The following is a 21,967-nucleotide window of genomic DNA, read 5'->3' as shown; positions in this document are numbered from 1 at the left end:
TTTTGTGCAGAGATCTGGGTGAAAGAACCAGCCAAAACTATTTTATCAATCAGCTATTTACTTCTTTGGACATTACTTTAGAGATTTTTATCCTATCCAAATAACACCAAAAGTAACCATGTAATCAGAATCAAATTCAATGCCAACAACCCCTCCACCCCCCAACACACACATACATACCTCTCATACATTTATCACCCTAACAGTCTAAGCCTGTGCTCCCCAGCGTGGTGGTAAAGAATTTCTGTAAACAGTTGTATCCTTATCTATTCTGGTCTGCTTTGTGCAGATAAAATCAGTGGCCAAGAACCAGAGATTTCACTGGTGGCCCCGCTCTATCACAAATAACCCAGTGAGGATCAGGGAAAACCAGACCAATGATGACTCAGTAAAATCCATTGTCTATGGGAGAGACATCAGAATAGGTCCAAATGGCAGTAACATTTGCGTAGAAGGAGCATGGGTCTATAAAATGTTATCTCTGGCGCTAAGCTGTTCAAACAAAAAGATAAAATCTTGAAATAATGGTTAAATTGATGTAATCTGCTGTGAAAGGTTCCAACCCTGTCTGTGATATCATCCAAGGCCAAGTTAAATCAGGCGTGGTGGGAATGATGCTATCTCTGCCTGGTTCTATCTAGACAAACACAACCACCTAAAAAAGCATTAGGGTCCAGGTCAGTTGTCGACCACAGATAATCTCTAAAATCATGGAGGCGACAGCAAAGCTGTTTCTCTGCTCACCTTTCAGCAAGATAATAAATGTCAGAAGGTGGTGCTTATAGCCCCTGGGGTTAAATTTCACATACCTGATAAATTTAGGTAAATAAAGGTAACTGACAGCATTCTGATTTAGCTTTAAAGAAGGGAGCTCAAATTATTTTCCCTGGACAAACTGCAGAACCCAGAAATTATTATTTTGAAGACACAAAGAAAGAATTGATATGAGGGAAAGTGCTAGGTAATCAAATAACAACCTCAGTGCTGGAAAATAATTTAACATTTTCACTTCACCAAACTCTCCATATTGGCTTTTTCGTGACTAAAGTGCGTTTTGAAGTTACACAGTTATCAGAACCGCTCAATTGCCAAAATAGTTAATCTTGCATCCATTATCCAGATTAACTAGTGGTGTTGGTAAACTTTGGTTTACGGGTGATTTAAATTAGCTAACGATGGAGTGGAAATCGAAATCACAATAAAAACATGTCAGAGAGAGTTACCTATTTTCCTCCAGAATATTTACAGAAAATTATTTATCTTCTGAAATAAAAAGCCTAGTTTTGAAATTAAAAAATTAAAATTTTATTTTAGAAACCTAGCACCTTAAAATGATACAAAATAATTTACTTAAAAAAAAAAAACCTCTTTGGGGCACCTGGGTGGCTCAGTGGGTTAAAGCCTCTGCCTTCGGCTCAGGTCATGATCTCAGGGTCCTGGGATCGAGTCCTGCATCGGGCTCTCTGCTCAGCAGGGAGCCTGCTTCCTCCTCTCTCTCTCTGCCTGCCTCTCTGCCTGCTTGTGATCTCTGTCTGTCAAATAAATAAATAAAATATTTAAAAAAAAAAAAACACCTCTTTGAAGATTTACTTATTTATTTGAGAGAGAAAGAGAAGACATGCACATGAGTCGAGAGGAGGGGTAGAGGTAGGGAGAAACTTCAGAGAGACTCCCCGTTGAGCACGGAGCCCCACACAGAGCGCAATCTCATAACCCGTGAGATCATGACCTGAGCCAAAATCAAGAGTCAGATGCTTAACCGACTGAGCCACCCAGGTGCCCCAAAATGATACAAAATAATTTCTAAAGGCACTGTCAGTATCATTAAAAATATTAAAATCACTAAAGATAGTTAAAAAAAAAAAACCACACCAAAAACACCAACACTGGATGCTTATGCAGAAAATTAAATAAAGCTCAGAGGACACATTTAAGCTATAAGGTAAAGCATAGGAGGAACTAATGGGGAGACTCTGATCTCTGGTACCTCCCTCATATCTTACTTCCTTCCATGAAGGACACTTAAAGCACCTCCTAATAACCAAGGCTAGACAAATTATAATACATTTTGTACTTGTTTGTTTTAAAAAGCAAACAGGCCAACACAGACAGAGACTTTATCACACAAATTGAGAAACGACCATGACCTGAGGTGGGAAGGCATGATTCATCACTTCTCTCCTTCTAGATGCTTCCTGGATCCATTCGTGCAGGATGCAAACTTCTGATCCCACCTCAACCCAAGAGTAAAATTTTAACCCCCTTTCTCGACACCATATCCAACAACTGGGTGCTCTTTGTCCTCCTGGCTCCTCTTGAAATCGGCTTGTAGGCTGAGAGGTGCTGCTCACTGTCTTCTTGGTGATAGGGATGAAAAGAGTGAGGTTTTGGGAACTGACACTTATCCTGTGAACCATTTCTGTAAACTGCCTCACACCTTTCAGGGCAACAGCCAGAAACAATCTTGGTGCTCATTTTTATGGGAAACAGAATTTCCTGAGTGTCCTCACTCACCAATGAGGGAGGCAAGGCTTCTCAAATTTAGTTTGCACACCAAAGCTGTTTGTCACTTAAGCATGCTTACCGACCTTATTTCTGGAGAGCAACATCGATGATATTCTGGCTTTAGCCCTGACAACTCTGTACCCCGCGCCCCTTGACTAATAGTATCCTCAAGGTGAGGCACCAGTGCCTCTCCTGTCCTCCATACAAGCTTCCCTAGTCCCAGCCTCACCTGAGGCCACCTCACCAACTCACTCCGAAAGATAGCAGAAACCTAGCTTTCCTTGGTTTCCTTTAACCCCAGCAGATGTGCGGCACTGGTAGTTTGAAAGGACCAAAGGTGCCTTCTCTAAGCTACCAACTAGCATGTCCATTCATTCCCAAACTCCAACTTTGGAATGATTTGAGGAGGGTCCAGGAGAATGGAGGACACGGGGCCATCTTAAAGCCTGGCCATTTTGACAGCCTCTCTGTCCTTTCCCATACAGGGCTTTCTGAGGTGTGACGCTCCCTCCCAGACGCCATGTCTGTGGGAGTTGCTAGCCAGACAGTGTGGGAATGAGAAGAGTTTCGAGACCAGCCTCAGTGTGGTTGTCCTGCAGTGACTTTGCACGGAGCCAAAGCATCGCCCTCCCTGACTCCAGAAGAAATGGCCTATTCTCAGCCACACTTGAAACTCCAACCTCTCCCTCCTTCCCTTCACAGCCCTCCAAATCTCCACGACCAGAGGAAACACTCCCTCTGCGTGGCCTCCATTACATTTCCTACTGCTTTTGGTATTTTAAATATTTAATTTGCATTATATCAATGTGTGATCGTTTAATATCCCTATTAAATGGTCAAAAAGAAAGAGCTTTTTCCTTCCCTTTTTTCCTTTTATCTCCACAGTACCTAGTGCTTTGCCCTGATCTGAGAGGAACTCAACAAGTGTTTGTTATACCGAACAGAGACAATATACTAGGTCTGTCACCATCACTGGCATGTTGCCAAGATCAATGTTTCTGTCCCTCTAAAATATTTGAAAGCCTCAAAAAGGGATATTCTAATAGAACCCAATGTAAAAATGATGAGTTAGGATTCAATTTGAGTTTTTATGCATTTTTTTTTCCTAAAGGAAGGATTAGGTAGACCAAAAACCTAGCACTTAAGGACTTCCTTACGTAGGTCACCCCATGTAGGCAGAATATGTAGGACAATAAGGTAATATTTAAATTAGTAATAACAACTGGCCATGGGAGAACTGAGGGATTTTCTTCTTCTGCCACTGAAAGTGCTGTCCCTTTAGAGGGTGATTGTGTGTGTACCGCACCATTCAAATCCTACCTGCCCCACCCCAAAAATTGGGCGTTGGATGGTAGGGAGGCTGCTCACAACCCTGCAGTATTTTAAATCTCTCCCTCTTCCTCATCCTAAGAACTGCCCTGTCATTTTCATCAGGCTTTTGTTCCCGGGACTCCTACGGCCCAGCTCGACAGACAGGTGCTGCCAGCAAGCTCTCCAGACAGCAGCAGCCAGGTCCTGGAAATTCAAGTTAAAGAATGACACACAACCCCATCAGACCCAGGCTGCCTGCCATTGTCAGATCACTGAGTTGCCAGGATAGTTCACTTTGCAGTCGTTACCCAGACTAACGAGAGACGTTGCCGAACTTTGGCTTGTGATCCGTCTGTCTGCTAGAAGAGGCAAAAACCAAAACTGCAGACAAAAAATGTCAACGTTCCCTGTTTTCTTCAAAAACAAAGAGCGGTAGGCAGTTCCGCAAGTGATTCCAGTGAGGGTGATAGGGAAATGAGGGGCAGAATCATGTAAATTGGCTTCTGATGTCCTCGCCTGTCGCCTCTCCCATCAGGACTCTCCACCCGCACTACCCCGGCCCAAGACAGAGGGTAATGGTGCCTCCATGTCTGCCCAGAGAGGACGTGTGGTATGGTTAAAAGCACACTAGATCTGCATTCAAATTCCTCTCCAGCACGCTGACTGCATAAGGACATTGATACTTATTTTTTTAGCTAAGTAATACGTGAATACATGCTCAATTGAAACAACACAGAACAATATTAGGAAAAGAGTGAGTCCCACAGATCTCATGCTCTTCTCCAGAGACATATTCCCAATAAACTTTTCTTCCTTTAGAGTGGGAGGGGGAGGGGCAGAGGGAGAGAAAGAGAAAATCTTAAGCAGGCTCCATACCCAGCGGGGAGCCTGATGGGGGCTGGGGGGGGGCAAGGGGGAGACTTTGTCTCCCAACCCTGAGATCATGACCTGAGCCAAAATCAAGAGTCGGGGACCTAACTGAATGAGCCACCCAGGTGCCCCTCCCAGGGGAGTTTTTGGTGCATGTCCATGCAGTTCTTTTCCTGTGTGTGTGTGTATGTATATATACACATACACACATTTATATAACCATAAATATATATGTATACACATATATGCCCAAAATTTATCACCTATCAAATCATTTAGTAAATACTCCTTAGTGATTTCCTGTAATTCCCCAACAGCATGCGTTAGCGTTCCCTGTTTGTGGGAACTGTATGTATTTCTAATATTGACATATTCCCTCCATAAGTTACTTAACCTCTGGGCTTCAGTTCAGGTCTCTTCTTTGTCAGATGAGGCTATTAGATGACACGACTCTCGTGGGCTTACAGAATGTGTAAGAAAGAAGCCCCATGCAGAGCAGGGACTCACAGATTCCATCCTGGCAAGTGCTACCTGAAATCCTCATCCTTATTTGCTGTTTCTGTATGGATTTTCTGTCTTCAGCCCCACTGGCAAATATTTTTCTTGAAGGCGGGGTCTGTGTCTTCTCTCATCTGTGTCACCAGGGCCTAGACCAGAGCTGGCATATAGTATGAGCGCGGTACTCGCTTGCTAGTTGGTTAGTTAGCTAGCTTCTCAGCCGTACTCATCAGTACTGGTCTGGCTCCAAACTGCAGGGACGGGGGTTTGCTAGCCTGCTAACAGCGTGTGGGTGGTCAAGCCCAGGGTTGCCTGTTGGAAGAGAGTATATGGCCAAAGGCAGAGGCAGATGGAGCAGGTCAGGCAAACGTACTATGAGAGGCCAAAGAGATGGGGCATGGGCGGGAAGGTGGTGTCAGAACATGGGGATGAAAGAGGATGCCTAACGCTGAGGTTCTGGCTGAGCTGGTGATTTTCCACCCCCTGTGTGGCAAAGGCCTAGGCCACACTCATAAGCAGAGTCACGATCGGAAGCACACTACCAGGGAGCTCCCCCTCTCATCTTTGGGAGGTGGCACCTGGTCTGAGGTGGCAGGAGAGCTGCAGGTGGGGGGCGTCTGGAATCTTGCATGGCAGAGCTGAAAGGGGTCCTGGCAATATCTAGTCATACTAAAATGCCGGTTCCTAAGCCCCACCCACAGAAGTTCTGAATTCTGGTTCTATAGGCCTAGAGATGTTGTCCAACCTCTTGGATATACAGAAGAGGGGAAGATCCAAAGAGTGCACACATACTTGGAGTTGGCGGACCAATGTGCCTGGCATAGCGAGGGAATCCAGAGGGTTGCTCAGCGGGAGGGTCTGGGAGGCAGCAAGAAGTCAGGAATGCTGTGTCTCATTCACTCTCTCTGATGCAAGGCAGCCCAGCACCCAAGAGGGCAAAGGTTTTCCGAGTCTGGACCCAAACCAGCAGCATTAGAACACCCTGGGACTTCTTTAAAAAGCAAAGCCTTGGAACCCACCCCAGATCAACTGAATCATGAATTCTAAGAGGGATCCTGCAGTCTGGCTTAACAGATCCTCTAGGTGATTCTCATGCCCAGTCAGTGTTGGAGAACCTTGCAACAGGGGGTGATCAGGTAACCATCTGTACGGCCTCTCAGAAAAGTTCAACTTGCTCCTGGATCTGGGTGTACCCAGAATTCTCGAAACTCACTGGCAACCTCACTGCCAATATACTGTCAAGATCATACCCAGAGAATCTGAGAAAAGTGGAGTCATTTCTACCCAGAGTAACTATCAGTTCCAACAATGTCCAGAAATCCGTTACAGTGGGACTTGATGATACAGCGTGTCAACTCCAGCTGAGCTGCCACCCATGGGAATGCCCGTGAGACACAGTTGCCATCATCATCACCATCATCCCCATAGCCACCACCATCATCATCACTGCCAACATTTACGTAATGTTCCCTATATACTTGGCATTATTATTAGAACTTTGTAAATAGTCGGCCACTTTATCTTCACAAACGTAAATCATACACTTGGTGCTATATTTGTATTCTGCCATTTTATAGACCAGAAAACTGAGGCAAAAAGAGGCGAAGTGACTTGCTAATAACCCTGCTGTACCTAAAGGTCAGAGCAAGATTTTACATCTAAGTACATGGCCTCCTGAACCTCCACTTCTTAACTGGGTCAAAGACTGGCAGTTGAGGTGGTGGTCAAGAGTCTTCATCCAGTTGGCAAGAGCACTCCAGGTCACCTGGGTTTGAATCTGGCTCTGCCACTTACCACTACCAACTGCCTATTAATTGGTCTCCTGGACTCTAGGCTTACCCTCTCCTGGAAATCCATTCTAGAATAATTATCTTACATATGCAAATATATTTCCATCACTCTCCTTTTGAAAATTCTTCCGTCTTTTTTTTTTTTTTTTGCTTCCTGTAAGATAAAATCTGAGCATACGACGTCACTCACAAAGAAGCTTCCGCGTGCTCATCCTGCTTAGTCTTCTACCATTCTTCCCTTGTGCACTGAGCCACAGCCATGCCCAGCGGCTTACTGCTCTTCCCTGGTTAAGCCAGCCTGTATGTCCTTGGCTGGAATTTCCTACCATCCAACTCTTCCCTCACTTGGAAAATTCCTACTTACTTTCAGTTTGGGCTAACAACTGCTTTCTTTGGGGAAGTCGTCCCTGGGTACCCCCTATACAAGCCTAAGGCCTCCTTTTCTTTCTGCTTCCATTGGCAAAATCTCCATTATCCTGGTCTCGGAATTGCCTGCGTGTCTCTCCTGGGAATTTGGGAGAGCAGAAACTGTCATTTCATCTCTGCCATGGTCCCAGGGCAATTATAGATGCAAATAAATCTATTATAGATGCAAATAAATATTGGTTAAATAAATGGATGGGGTAAATGGGGCACAGGCAAGGCAAGAGACAAGGTTCAAAAGTAACTGGAGAGGGATCTGAAGTAACGACAAAGTCCTAATAGTTGGCATGAGGTAAGCTCCAGGAATCCAATATATAAACAACACAGCTGAACCTGAGTTGTTTATTTCCTGACATGACAGCACAGAGATATCTTCAACTGGGCATCCAGTCCTGGAGTCATTTACTGAAAAGTGTCTTTACCTATCTGAAGATTTCTTGGTACTCTCTATGACCCAAATTTCTGGAAGTCCCAAAAGGATTCTCTCCTCATGGCTCTCGAAACGGGTTCTCCTGGTGGGACTTAGCTCACAGCTGCATCACTGAGAGGAAACCCCCTTGAGGACGGCCACCTGCAAAGGCCACATGAGGGGAATGGCTGGAGTCAAAGAAGAGATCTGAAACTATCTGACGACATGGAAAGCCCAGACTTAACTCTTGAACTGTCAAACATCACGTCTTAACAAACCAAAAGAAGACTTTCTCTTTAGCCTAAAATTTCCTTTTGTGAAAAATAAAATGAAACTACCCAAAATATATCTGAAGTTTCATTATAGTGGTTTCCATAATTTAATGGTGCACCTAACAGAGCTTTAGTTTAATCTACTTATCACTGATTTTTATTTTTTTAAAAGATTTTATTTATTTATCAGAGAGAGAGATGGGGAGAGAGCGAGCACAGGCAGACAGAATGGCAGGCAGAGGCAGAGGGAGAAGCAGGCTCCCTGCTGAGCAAGGAGCCCGATGTGGGACTCCATCCCAGGATTCTGGGATCATGACCTGAGCCGAAGGCAGCTGCTCAACCAACTGAGCCACCCAGGTGTCCCTGATTTTTATTTTTTAATATGCCACTAGTACTGATACATTCTAAAACAATTTGTTATAATCTATATGATGTCATAACATATGTAATATATACACACAAATACAATATATGTAAATATATAGACACATATGTGTGTACATATATATACATATATCAGGAATGAATAAAATGGCACTAGTACTGGAAAAACAAACCTTCATGGCATTCTCCTTTAATAAAAACCTTCCATATTAAAGAGCTTCCCCAGTCTTTGAAAAGACCTCTTTGAAAAGTAATAGCCAGTTTGAAGCTGTTTCTGGGGTAAAATTCTCCAGAATTAAGCAATCATTGCTTAAAGAGTGCCAGATGATGATGGAGAAAAGCACTCCCGAAGGAATGATTTAGGACCTTTGGGCACATTGCTGGAAAGTCTAAAAGAGGCTAAGAATTAAAATGTAGCACAACCATAATTCTAAATATAAGGTGAAACTCTGTATCCTCACAGAAAACAGCAGTGGTATCAAAACACACGTAGTAGTGGTATCAAAACACACGTTACGCTCCATCTTTCTGTGGTCCTTTTCAGGACACATGGCCCCACTCCTTCATGGGCTTGCCCTTTGTTTGGTGAGATGTATACACACACACACACACACAGAGAGAGAGAGAGAGAGAGAGGTTTAGAAGGAAGCTTATCCTACATGTAATAGAATTGGTACAAACCAAAAAATGCTTCAGAAATCTGGAGTAGGAAGAGATCAAATACTGATGCAGAAGATTCTGTGGAAGAAGTATGAAAGAAGTACAGTTTGGAAAAGAGAGGGACATGACAGGAAAATCTGTGGAGAGCAAACGCACAGCAGGGACATGCACTTCTGCCTCAGGAACTTTGCATGTGGTGTACCCTATGCTTGGAACGCTTCCCCCTAGACACGCAAGTGTCTCACCCCCTCACTTCCTTCAGGGTTTTACTTAAAAACAACCTTCTCGGTGGGGACTTCTCTGCCGACCTTATCTAAAATTCCAACGCTTGCCTTCCCCTAAAGTTTCATATTCCTTTTCCTGCTTTAGATGTTCTCTTTAGTACTTACCACTACCCAATCTTTATTTTTAATTATTTATCTTACTTGATGCTCCTTCTACTGGAAGTGTAAACTCTACAAAGCAAGAAATTTTGTCTGTTTTGTTTACAATTTGATTCCCAGCACCTAGAACAGTGCCTGGCACAGAGTAAGAACTAAGTAAATACTTGCTGAAAAAATAAATATGTTGTATGGAGGAGAAAGTGGTTGATGAATGGCCTATTATTAAAATATCAAATTGACAGAAGGAAGTTTTACATGAAAGAATCAAGTTCATGAATCTGGACAGATGGTTTGGAAACAATTGGGGAGAACCTGGAATGTCCTGCCAAGGACTCATAAATAAAAAGCTTCTGGGAGAATGTGAGGGGTCATCTGGTCTACTTCTGCCATTTCTAGGCAACTCTACCCGTAAGTCATCCCAGACAAAAACGAGCTATTCAGCTTTCTATTTACACAAGGTTCATTGCATATTCCTTAGAGGCTGGGGCAAACATCACAGAGCTCAAATTTACAGGCTGGTTGTTCCATTTTCAACCTCAGAGGGGGATATTTATGTCTTTGCAAAGCTGAGCGACTGAATTCCCTCTCAATGTTTCAGAAGATTGGGCCTGGTTATAACCTCCATTCACTCTAATGGAAAAACTGGAAAGGAAAGGGTGGTTTCGTGTGAACGTGAATTTTTTTTCTGTTCTAAAGTCCCTGAAACCTGCACGGAGCCCCTGGCTTGTTGGCACTTATTACTGTGGTTGTGCTTACTAATAGAGGAACCTCTAAGCACTTGAAGCCTTGGGTGACCTTGTATCCATTACCTGTTGGTGTGCCCTAGGCAGGCTCCCATACTCTACCTGTGTCCATTTCCAGCACCCCTCACCCATCTAGATGAGCAGAAAAGGTACAAGAAGACATGAGACATGATAAACATTGAGTTTTCTCGTGGAGAGGAACTAGACTGTAGCTTGCTTCCACTCCACACTCCACACTGTACTTGTGTAATACACGGCATTCAGAGTGCGGGTGTCCATTGGCCGTATAAGTCCTCACCTGCTTCCCAACAAGGAGGATGTGATGTAATCAAGAAAGGCGAACCAAATGGAAGGACATGAGAAAGAAGTGGAGGATGGAGCAAAAACAGGGAAGCTTCGAGTCAACCACAAGCAACACAAAGCAAGCATTCAATATCTACTAGCCAAATTAAATTATCTGGTGAAAACTGAACTTGTTTTTAAGGAACATTGACTTCCACTTAATTGGTTGAAATGGGTCTTAACTTAACTGACAATAAGCTATTGCACTAACTAGCAAACACACACTCCTGGATGTGTGTGCTCTGATTGATGGTGAAAAGAACCACCCTAGTTAACATTTGAAATTCTTCAGTGAAATATTCAACAAACTGTAATAAACACAATGAAAATAAACCAAATGCCTATAAGCATACCACCTCCTCTTTTTTTTTTCTACCCCCATCTTTTAAACCAGGCAGGGAGATAATAACTTTCTATTTTTTTAAATTAGTTTTCTTGCATTTTTCACTGCATATCTGATATCTAGTATTTGTTTTTCCAATACAAATATTACACAGTTCATATTGATTTTAGACAAGGAAAGGCATAGGTAGTATTCATAAATTGGTGGGGGAGAACCCCCCAAACCCTGAAAGCATCAGCGGAGATGAAAAGGACAGTGTAACACTGTCACTGAGCTTCTGTTTTGTGGAGAGTCTATGCTCTGGGTTTCCCAGTATAGTTTCCCAGACGAGGGCACTAATCATTGACGTGTCCATAGTTTCCATTTTGAAAGTTAGGCTTGCCAGTAAAGTGGTGGTGTGTATCTAACCTACAATGTCTCTTCCTATTTTGTTTTGTTTTGCTTTAAAGATTTTTATTTATTTATTTATTTGACAGACAGAGATCACAAGTAGGCAGAGAGGCAGGCAGAGAGAGAGAGAGGTGGAAGCAGACTCCCTGCTGAGCAGAGAGCCCGATGCGGGGCTCAATTCCAGGACTCTGGGATCATGACCTGAGCTAAACGCAGAGGCTTTAACCCACTGAACCACCCAGGTGCCCCTCTCTTCCTGTTTTGAGGAAATGACTTGTGTCTCCGGAATTTGCAATACTGATTTAAAACAAAGAAAGGATTTAAAATTAAAAAAAGATTTCACCCTTCTTTTACTTTTGTCCTTCAATGTATTTTTATTAATCAGTTTGCCATTATGCTTTGCCTACAGCGTCTAAAGATACAGGTTTTGTTGACAAATATTGAGAAATGCTCATTTTCCTAGGGCCCTCATTTCTAACTTGATAATGTTAAGACTTTGCTGGAAGGAGAAAGGAGAAAATGAATATTTCCTGAACAGCTTCTCTGTGTCTTCTTTTGTTGTGTGTTGGATGTTTTATACGTCAACTCATTTCAGTGTAGGTATAATATCCTTATTTTACCTCTAAGGAAACTGAGACTTAGTAACTGGCCCATGGTCACGCTGCTAGAAATAGCAGAGCCAGAATCAAATCCAGGTCTGTCAAATTCCAAGGCCTGGGCTCTTGTCCAGGTGGGGACAGGAGACAGGACTATGCATCAACTGGAGGGAGCCTCAGAGATTGCCTAATCTAGCACAGCAACCCCTCACTCCCCCTCCATTTGCTTACAACTCTGCCAAATACACACATTTCACAGACCAGAACACTGAAAGTCAGATCATGTAAATGCTCTGCCAAGCCACAAGTTATGCAAATGGTGAATGCTCATGCAAAGCGATATTTAATAATTTTAAAGATGTAAAGTTATTTTTTTACCTTCCCCCATCTCATTTTGTTTAAAGGCAACTTCACTGAGCTAGAATTCATATTCAGAAAACTTCATTCATTTAAGGTATATGAATCAGAGTTTTGACAGATGTATATGCTCCTGAAGCCCCTTGACAAGATATAAAATGTTTCCACCCGCCCCAAAAGATTCACTGTGTCATTCTACTCTTCCCTCTACCCACAGCCCAAAGTAAAAACTGATCTGCTTTGGTCGCTTTGGATCAGTTTCCAGTTCCCAGATTTTTTATATCTTTTGGATTCACACAGTATGTTCTCTCTCTCTCTTTTTTTTTTTTTTTTAAGATTTATTTATTTATTTATTTATTTGACAGAGATCAGAAGTAGGCAGAGAAGCAGGCAGAGAGAGGGAGGAGGAAGCAGGCTCCCTGCTGAGCAGAGAACCCAATGTGGGGCTCGATCCCAGGACCCTGGGATCATGATCTGAGCTGAAGGTAGAGGCTTTAACCCACTGAGCCACCCAGGCGCCCCCAGTATGTTCTCTTTTGTGTCTGAATCCTTTCCCTTAACATCATCATTTTGGGATTCATCCATGTTGTTTTGGGTATTAGTAATTCTTTCCTTTGTATCAGTGGGTAGTAAGTACTGCATTGTATGTATGTACCACATTTTCTCCATTACCTGTTGGTGGACATTTGGTGATTTCCACTTTTTCAGCTATCATGAAGGAAGTTGCTGTGAACATATGTGCTAGTGGATCTGCCAACAACCACATTAAGTGGCCTTGGAAGTGACTCTTCCCCTAACCAAGACTTAAAATGACTACATCCCCCAACCACCAACTTACTGTGATGTCCCAGAATTCTGGCCCTTGGAAATGTGACATAATAAATGTTTGTTGTTTAAAGTTGCTGAGTTAGGGGCTGATTTGTTATGTGGCTATAGATAACCAACATATATGTGTTGTAAAAAATGTTCTCCCATTCTATGGCTTGTCTTTTCATTTTCCTCAGGGTGTCATTTGAAGAGCAATAGCTTTTCACTGAATGGTCCAATTTACTGGGTTTTTTCCTTTAATCGTCAAGATTTTTGTCTATCTAAGGACCTACCCCAGGACCGAAGGATTTTTTCCTCTGTTTATTTCTATAATTTTAATCATTTCTGTTCTTAGGTTTAGGAATCATTTTGTATAGGGTTTGAGGTAGGGATCAAGTTTATTTTTCCTTACAAATATACAATTTTCCCCTATAAGTATATAATTTTGGTTTTTCAGGTTACTTACATTTTCATAGAAAATTTACGATCAGTTTCTCAATGTCTACCAAAATAAGCTCCTGAAGTTCTGACTGGGAATGCATTGAATCTATAGATCAACCTACAGAGAACTGAACACTTAACAATTTTGCATCTTCACTGTATACTTTAATAGTTTCATTGAGTTTGGGGAAATATTACTAGTATGAAACATCAGACTTAAGGGAAATTTCTTGTTGTATAATTATTTGCCTTTTTCTCAATTTAGTTTTACAAATTTTAGATTCACATCTGAACTCCACAACTTGAGTATGCCTCAGTTTCCTAATCTATAAAGTGGGAAAGAAGCATACTTACCTCTGAGGATCCCAAGTGAAAGGATAGTATAGGAGAGAAGAATTCAAGAAGTAAAGGCCTATTCAACTCTAAGAATTTGTGCAAGGTAAATGTATCCCCAGAATAATTTTGAGATTATTTTGAAAAAGAATTTTGAAAAAGAATTCTTTAAGAATGCATCTTAACTAGTAGATTTGTTCTATTTTGATTCCATTTTCTGCTGATCTACAAATGGGTTATGCAAGAAGCTAATAGTTTGTACAAACTCGGTAAGGAGCTAATTCTTTTCACTCAACAAATATTTACTATATACCAGGCCTAAATTAGACGCTGTGTGTGTGTATGTGTGTGTGTGTGTATTCTTGGTACTCATAACATACCTAAATGTGCATTTGTTTATCTGCATCTGTATGTAAACTTACAAGAAAACTACTAGAATTGCTCTTCTCCTTCTCCCTATTATCTTTTGAGCTAAGATAGAAACTATGTATCACTGATTATTTCAAGCCATTCTGAGTATTTTTTTGTCCCTGACATTGTTGCAAAAACATAATTTCTCTGGGCTTTGACCTGAAGTTTGAAGAAAGAGGAAATGGAAACTGAAGTTAGAAGTAATGCTAGCCTGAGGATCTCACCCTATTACAGGCCAAGGCTATGGGCATCCCACATTACAGAAGAAACACAATGGGCAACAAATATCTACTATGCTCTTTTTGGGTAGCGGGACTTGAATATTTTGGAGGTTCTTTGTGTCCATATTGTCACAACTTAAACTGCATGGTTTACCTGTAAGAATTTAAGAAGGCTGAAAAGATGTAGGTGGAGCTTCTAGGAGGTTCCTGCAGTCTTGCAGGCAAACTTAAGTCTGGACCAGTGATGGCAGCAGGGATGGACAGCAGTGAATGGATGTGGAGACTATCACGGTGGCTGATGGATGAGATGTGGTGTTTGATAGAGAACAATGTCCAGGTCACTGCAACTGCGACATGATTAATCGGTTGTATTCATGGTGAATTTAAAGTGTTTTTGAGATCAGCGAGTAAAGATACAAGGATACATGGGTCCTAGCAGTCAAAGGAGAGACCTAAACTAGAGATTTAAATTTGTCAAGCCACAGACTGTAGATGAGAATTCAGGCTTGCTCATGAGAGCTTGCTGAAGAAAAAAGGAAAAAAAAAGAACAAGCAGAGCCCAGGACTGAGCCTTTAGGAATTCTAACATTTAATAGTCACATAGAAGAACAGGAACCTCAAGGGATTTAAGGAAGACTAGAGGGAAATATAGTTGGAAAACCAGTAGAGAATAGAAGCCAGGAGAGAGTTTCTAGAAGATGGGGCGCAGGAGGCAGGAGAGTGATCCATAGTGTTAAATGCTACTGCAAAGTCAGGTAAAAGAACGGGATTGGCAGACTGTTTGATTCCGGGATATAGTTTCCGGCTGAGGAAAATGTCATTAGTGAAAGAGAGAGAGAGAGGCAGGGAGGAAGCAGGGGAGGGAAGAAGGAAGGAACGAAGGAAAGTAAGAACAAAGGGAAGCAGGGAGAGAGAAAAGGAAATGATTTTAAGGGTGCCTGGGTGGCTCAGTGGGTTGAGCCGCTGCCTTCGGCTCAGGTCATGATCTCAGGGTCCTGGGATCGAGTCTCGCATCGGGCTCTCTGCTCAGCGGGGAGCCTGCTTCCTCCTCTCTCTCTCTCTGCCTGCCTCTCTGCCTACTTGTGATCTCTCTCTGTCAAATAAATAAATAAAATCTAAAAAAAAAAAAAAAAGGAAATGATTTTAAGACAGAAAGAAATTAGAGGCATGATTGATTCTTGGACTAGTGATCTGTGAATTAGAGATTCCAAGTTTCAGATTCCTCTTCTCATTATCATCTTGGGCTAGTGAACGGAAAATAACTTTCTTCACCTTTTGACAGATTAGAATTATGTCGGTGCTGTCTCTTGAGAAGAATTCTAGATATGAGATTGTCTCTCTTGAAAATGAAACAACATAGAACTTTTCACCACTTACACCAATGTACTCCAGAAGGAAATGTCAGGCTCAGTGAGCGTCTTTACTCCCCATAAGATCCAGTTCCTGACATCTCTATAGCCTGAAACTCCTAAGCCAGTTAGCAGTCAGTAACCCAATGCCTCGATTTCATAACCATCATTTAGACAACCGAGAATTGGTGACGTGTGTAGAAATTCCTCTATTCTCAGGGGTAAGTCAGCTTTGAAACAGGGAGAGGAGCACATCCAAGCAAATGAAAACAGAGGCTATTGCCACAACATAAAATTTTTCCAAAGTTGCTTTCTGACATGTGAAAATTTTTTGGAGATTCTTAGCAGATAGACTTTGAAAGTAGAAGTCAAGTCACCTGAACTTAGTTTTATTAAATAAGCCAGCTTGCTTCATGGGATGGGTGAGCGTTTCACTGTGCCTAGCTTCATTTCCCCATCTTTCAATTTGAAAAATGTCCACCCTACCTATGTTTCACTGTTGTCATAGTGACCCAAGGCCATACGCATAAATATTCCTTTAAAAACACAAGATGACATTTAAAAAAGCCATTAGAGGGGCACCTGGATGGCTCAGATGGTTAAGCGTCTGCCTTTGGCTCAGGTCATGACCTCAGGGTCCTGGGACCGAACCCCATGCCAGGTGCCCAGCTCAGCAGGAAGTCTGCTTCTCCCTCTGCCTGCCACTCTCCCTCCTCGTGCACTCTCTCTCTTCCAAATGAATAAATAAAATCTTTTTTAAAAATCCCTAAAGATATTTGCATTAATATTTTCGATTTGTTAGGAATATGACTTAAATTTCCAAAAATGGTTAAGACAAACATCAACAGAACATCCCTCTACGAGTTTACAACAGAGATTTTAAAACCTTGTTTTATTTAAGCATCATAATTCATATCCTATAATTTCTATGGTATTTTTAAAAGTTCGACCCTGATGCTCTCTCGAAAACAAACAAACAAGCCCTCAAGTAAATGTCTTACTCTGGCTTTAACTTAACACTTTTTTAAAAAGTAAAAATAACCTACACTATATCCAATGGTAAAAGTCACCCCCACACACCCACTTCACTGCTTACCCTCCCCATGACAACTCCCCGGGCTTTAGCTCCATGGCTGCAGGGCTCAGCCCGTGCTGCGCTCTTTAACTCTTGTCTCTATTTCTTCTCATTATGTGTATGTTTGGCCTCACCAGGTTCAGCCATGATAATGAGAAACACCCCTGAACAATCCAAAGTACAACCCTTCGTTCTTTTAAAGTTTCTCACAGGACCAAAACTATACCAGACATAGATGTCTATTAAATTCTTAAACTGAAATAGCTTCAGACAGCATGTGGGGTAAAGAACAAAAGAACAGAAGACTCAGAAGTTAGAAAACTCAAGTTCGCACTCAGCTCTGCCATTTACTAGCTGGTGACACTGAGTAATTCATTTAACATCCTTGAGGTTTCCTTATTTGTAAATGACAAAAGTTAAGGGGTGTCTGGGTGACTCAGTAGGTTAAGTGTCTGACTTTGGCTCAGGTCGTGATCCCAGGGTCCTGGGATCCAACCCCATGTTGGGCTCTACACTCAGCAGGAGGCAGTTTCTTCCTCTCCCTCTGCCTGCTTGTTCTCTCTCTCTCTCTCTCTGTCAAATAAATAAATGAAACCATTAAAAAAAAAATAGACTAAGTCTAGTTTGCCCTTTTCAGTTAATTCTATGAAAATCAAGTTTGCCTTTATATATTCCTTCCACCAATTACCTTCAAAATCTCTCCCTAAAAAGTACACACCACCTTAGGTCTGTTTACAGTTCTAATTACCAGTTACTCACTACTTACTATCATTACTATCACTACCACTACTACTACCACTACCACTACTAGTAGTGCTTCTATTATTAACATAGTAGTCATTGAGTACCTACTATGGGTCATGCCCTGTGCCAAGTGCTACCCTCATTTCAAATTCATCTCTCGGAGGTGGTGTGCCAATCAAAATTTGTGGTGCAAGCTACAAAATCCAATTTGGGCTCATTTAAGGCTATCAGGCAGCTCCCAGGATTTCCAGGAGGTCTAGAGAGCCCCTTTGGAGGTTCTACAGGCAGGACACCACGAAAAATCATCCCACTGCTCTATTTTGATGAGGCAGCCCCTGCTGGTCTGGAAAGTGGCTGGCGCACCCTGTCCTGTCCACACTCCTAACCCATGATACTGAATGCCACCAGGGGCACTTCCGTTCCTGCTGCCCCTGCTGCCCAGGGAAGTCAGTCCTTCCGCTGTCATCCCTGTGAGAAGTTCCTTCTGACCTGTAATTGTGGGGCAGGTTCCTGCAGCCCAAATGCAAGGGAGGCTGGGAAAGCAAGCAGCTGGCATTGGCTTGTGAAAACAGTCCTTAAACATAGGAAGGAGTGTCCGCATGCTGGACAACCAAAAAGAATGACCAGTGACCACTCTAAATATCTCCCTTTCATAATCCCTATTTTTTTTGATTGGGAACATTAGGCTTAGCAAGGTTAAATAGCCAGGCCAAGATCACAGAGACGGCAAGTGGCCAAGTCAGTCAGGCCAAGTGGCCAAGTCATTACCCAAGTAATGCTCTGCTCCCTTCAGTCTCAATAACTTCCGGTGAACTTCCAGAATTCAAGAACAACCTAGTTGGGGCTGTAGATTTCAGTTACCTCATCATCTTCATTATTGCCATCACCATTATCATGATATTTAAAGACAGAATCTACAAAGTTGTGGCTCAATAACCAATCTACCCATAAACCCCCAGCCCACTGGAATTTATTTGTTGATAACAATGGAGAGGAAGATGTATTTCAGTTAAAACATTTTAAAAGTAGTTCCCAGGGACAGAAATGAGAATAGGTGACTTCAGACTGGGTAATGTCAGAACTTAAAACTTGGGAGCCAAAGATAAGCAGCAAGCCAGTGCTGGAAGCCAGCATTGTCAGTTCCTAAAGCGGCCACCACTTTGCAAAGATACTCGGTAACAACTTGCCAAATTGCAATCTGCTTTTCTCTGCAGCTGTTTCCATTGTAATTATAAAAGAGGAGAGCTGCTGGTCTTCTGATCATAACTAAGCCCCCTTAGTTACCCTTTGAGTGGAATTCATATGAAGAAAGACTGAGAAAAGCCTCCTCTTCTCCCTCCCACACACCCTGAAAAGGCAGGTTCCAAGTGTAAGAGAACTGCTGTGCAGTCAGGTTCTGGTCACCTGGGGTATGTGGGAGAGAGAGAAGGGCAGTGTGGGTGAATTAAATTTATCCATTACCCCCAAACCACACCGTAGGTTACAGGCATCAGTTTCCTCCACTGCAAACCCTGTCTCCGAACTTAAAATGAGAGACAAAATTTCCAGCTGGAAGTTGCTCTCCCTGCCCTCTTCCCAGGTCTGGCTGCCAGGCTTCTTCAGTAGAGGAGGTAATAAGCAGGTAAAGGACCCAAAAGCCAGCACAAGGGGGACAGCAGGGAGGATCCACTGGCAGAGAGAACCCACAGGAAACAGGCCAGCAGTTACTAACTTCTGAAGGAAACAGAGATCAAGCTACATTCTTGCTTCCAAAGCATGAATTCCTTCATGTGATTGTATTCAAACACTGAGCTTTGATCAACTTCTAGAAATTATTTTCATGTCTCTAGATCCATATGTACGATATGCTCCATCTCACTGGAAAAAGTGTGTGAAATAAGTGTACTCACTTGCCCTTAGTCATCTGATTCTAATTTAAACACACTTCCCAGCTTCCTCCTCCAACCATAACTATTCATTGCACTGAACATAATAATTCGCCTAGAACAAGCAATAAAAGGAGCAGAGCTTCCTTCTGTGGCCAGGAACCTTCCCAATGCCTAGGCTTGCCAACAATGACATGCCTCTCACTCTAGTGCCTTTACAACTGCTAATAAGGCCTCCTGGTCCCTGGAACCACAGCCCTTAGAGGCAGAGGACAAAAACAACAAAGAGGATGGACTCTCAGAGCAGTCATTCTGATAACTACCCCAGACTAAATACCCTCTACTCTTGGTAAGGGGGAACCCACCAAGATACTACTTAAAGGTCAGACACCAAGAGAACTTTGAGAGAAAATTCCATATCTCGAATGATTCTGAATGATTCTTTTAAAATACATAATAATGGTTTTACTTTTAGACACTTGGCAAACATCCAAGATTATTTTTGACAATCGGTGGATTATCAAAAGAGGAGGATTACTTGTAGGCCCTTTGATACAATGGGATAAATTTTGGAAAGGCTTTCACACGTAGCCTTGATTGGCTTAATTCATTTTACACATCCAAGGTTTAAAGTACTATGATCAATAAGTGGATAGCCCCAGCAATAAATCAACTCTAAGAAGGAGACGAGCCAAATTTGAGAGTGTCGAAGGGATATAACAATAGAGAAGAATGAATTGCACATGACTGCATAGCCAGGTCAAGAATATGGTCCTCTAACTACTCAGGGCACTCTCTCCTCCACCTCCGAACTCCACACTTTAAAGAACAAATACATCAATTTGGTGAGGAACAAGATGTTATGAAACACCATTGTTAGCTGAAAATGTCCCACTTAGATCAAAGAGAATCATACATGATGAGGCACCTTCGTCACTACTCTTCCCCAAATTTATTTGTAAGTGCCATTCTAATACCTGTCTACAGCTCTCTTTCCATAAAATGCACCCTGTCCTGCTTGCTCTCTGCTTTCCCAAATTCTACTCAGCCTACTCAGAGTAAGCACAATAGTGAGTAGTAAGTGCAATACTCCAGGAAGCCCTCTTTGATCTTTCTGGTCTTCAACACTTCTCCACTCACCAAGACAGACAGCACAGCCAGGAGGAGACTAATGAGGCTTTTAGTCAGACAATACAGGTCTGCATACCAGATCTACTCTTTAGCAAGTATACAGGTTTATGAGTATTATGAGGTAAGATTATAGGTTTTGTTCATATCATGTTTAGCTTAAAAACAAAATCAAATAGTTTTAACATTATGGTCCACCCAGAGCTTCCCAAATGGTATGCCAAGCTCCTTATGGCCTAAGAATGGATTACATTGGTCATAATCAATCTCTTCACCATTTGGGGCAACTTGGGGAGTTTGAGGCGATTGGAGTGACCAGACACTTCCAGGCTTGCCACTTCTGATTATGGGCAGCTACAAGCTCTTTGGTTTCCATAAAAGACAGTGTGATGAGTTGTCTCTAGCATTTCCTGCTCCCCTCAGCATGAAGAGCACAGTGAGGAGGGTCCTCAACTGTGAGGTCATCAGTGTCAGCAGGAAGCCTTGGGAAAGCCATCACCCATCAGAGAAGAGAGATCCAGAGTCCAAAGTTGCAAAGGGTAGTCCAAGGTAGGGCCAGTGGTATAGTCAGGGATGGGAAATTAGTCAAGGCAGGAGGTCCTAGAAGACTTACCTCTAAGCAGCAGACACAAATATCTTCACCTATTTTGGATACTTTGTCCACTCAAGGCTGATTTTAACTTTTTAATATAATATAACCCAGTTGCAGAGGATTTATTTAAAAGACATCATGTGAAGAGTGACACTGCAGAAAATGTCAGAGTAGGAAATTCCAGGAATCCGTACTTCCTCCAAAATAACCATTGGCAAGAATCATCAGAATCAACTATTTTGGAACTCTGGGGTCTAGTTAAGCAGTTACAGCATCCAAGGAAGGACACAATTAAGAAAGAAGCTAATTATATTATAGGTTAACTAACTGGAATTTAAATTAAAACTTGGAAAAATTCTTAGAATAAATTTAAAAATAAGAAAAAACTTTTAAAAAGAAGCTAGTAAATTTCAATGAATATTAGCATTTTGCATAGCAAATTCTATCTCTTACTACAGCTTTGCAACAGGCAGCAATGAGGACAATAGCCTACTTTCCAATTGTGGTTGTAGGTACCAGGGTGGGATATAAAGATTTTATCCTCCAAACATCAGTGAGTTATGCATTTTGATCTCTCTGGTGGATCGCTGAGGGACAATCACAGAGGGTGGCCATTATTTTACAATCTTTTCAGGATTAAGCCAGCTTCCCTGATGGAATCTGTCAAAGGATTTAAAAAGAGAGGCAGCTTTTCTATTTCTTTTCTTACTGAATCAAGGCATTTA

At 42.2% G+C, this 21,967-nt stretch overlaps 1 long non-coding RNA gene across 1 annotated transcript in view; it reads right to left on the bottom strand.

Moving 5' to 3' along the window:
• LOC116593670 overlaps positions 1–21,404 on the bottom strand; it is a 28,150-nt gene extending 6,746 nt beyond the window's left edge. The window contains exon 1 of the long non-coding RNA XR_004286926.1: positions 21,264–21,404. This is a non-coding gene — a long non-coding RNA (uncharacterized LOC116593670). The remainder of the gene's footprint in view (positions 1–21,263) is intronic.
• Between the last annotated feature and the right edge of the window lie 563 nt (positions 21,405–21,967).

This window comes from Mustela erminea, chromosome 6, assembly GCF_009829155.1.
Source record: "Mustela erminea isolate mMusErm1 chromosome 6, mMusErm1.Pri, whole genome shotgun sequence".
In the NCBI taxonomy this organism is placed as follows: Eukaryota; Metazoa; Chordata; class Mammalia; order Carnivora; family Mustelidae; genus Mustela; species Mustela erminea.
This window is presented reverse-complemented; position numbering and strand designations above follow the sequence as displayed.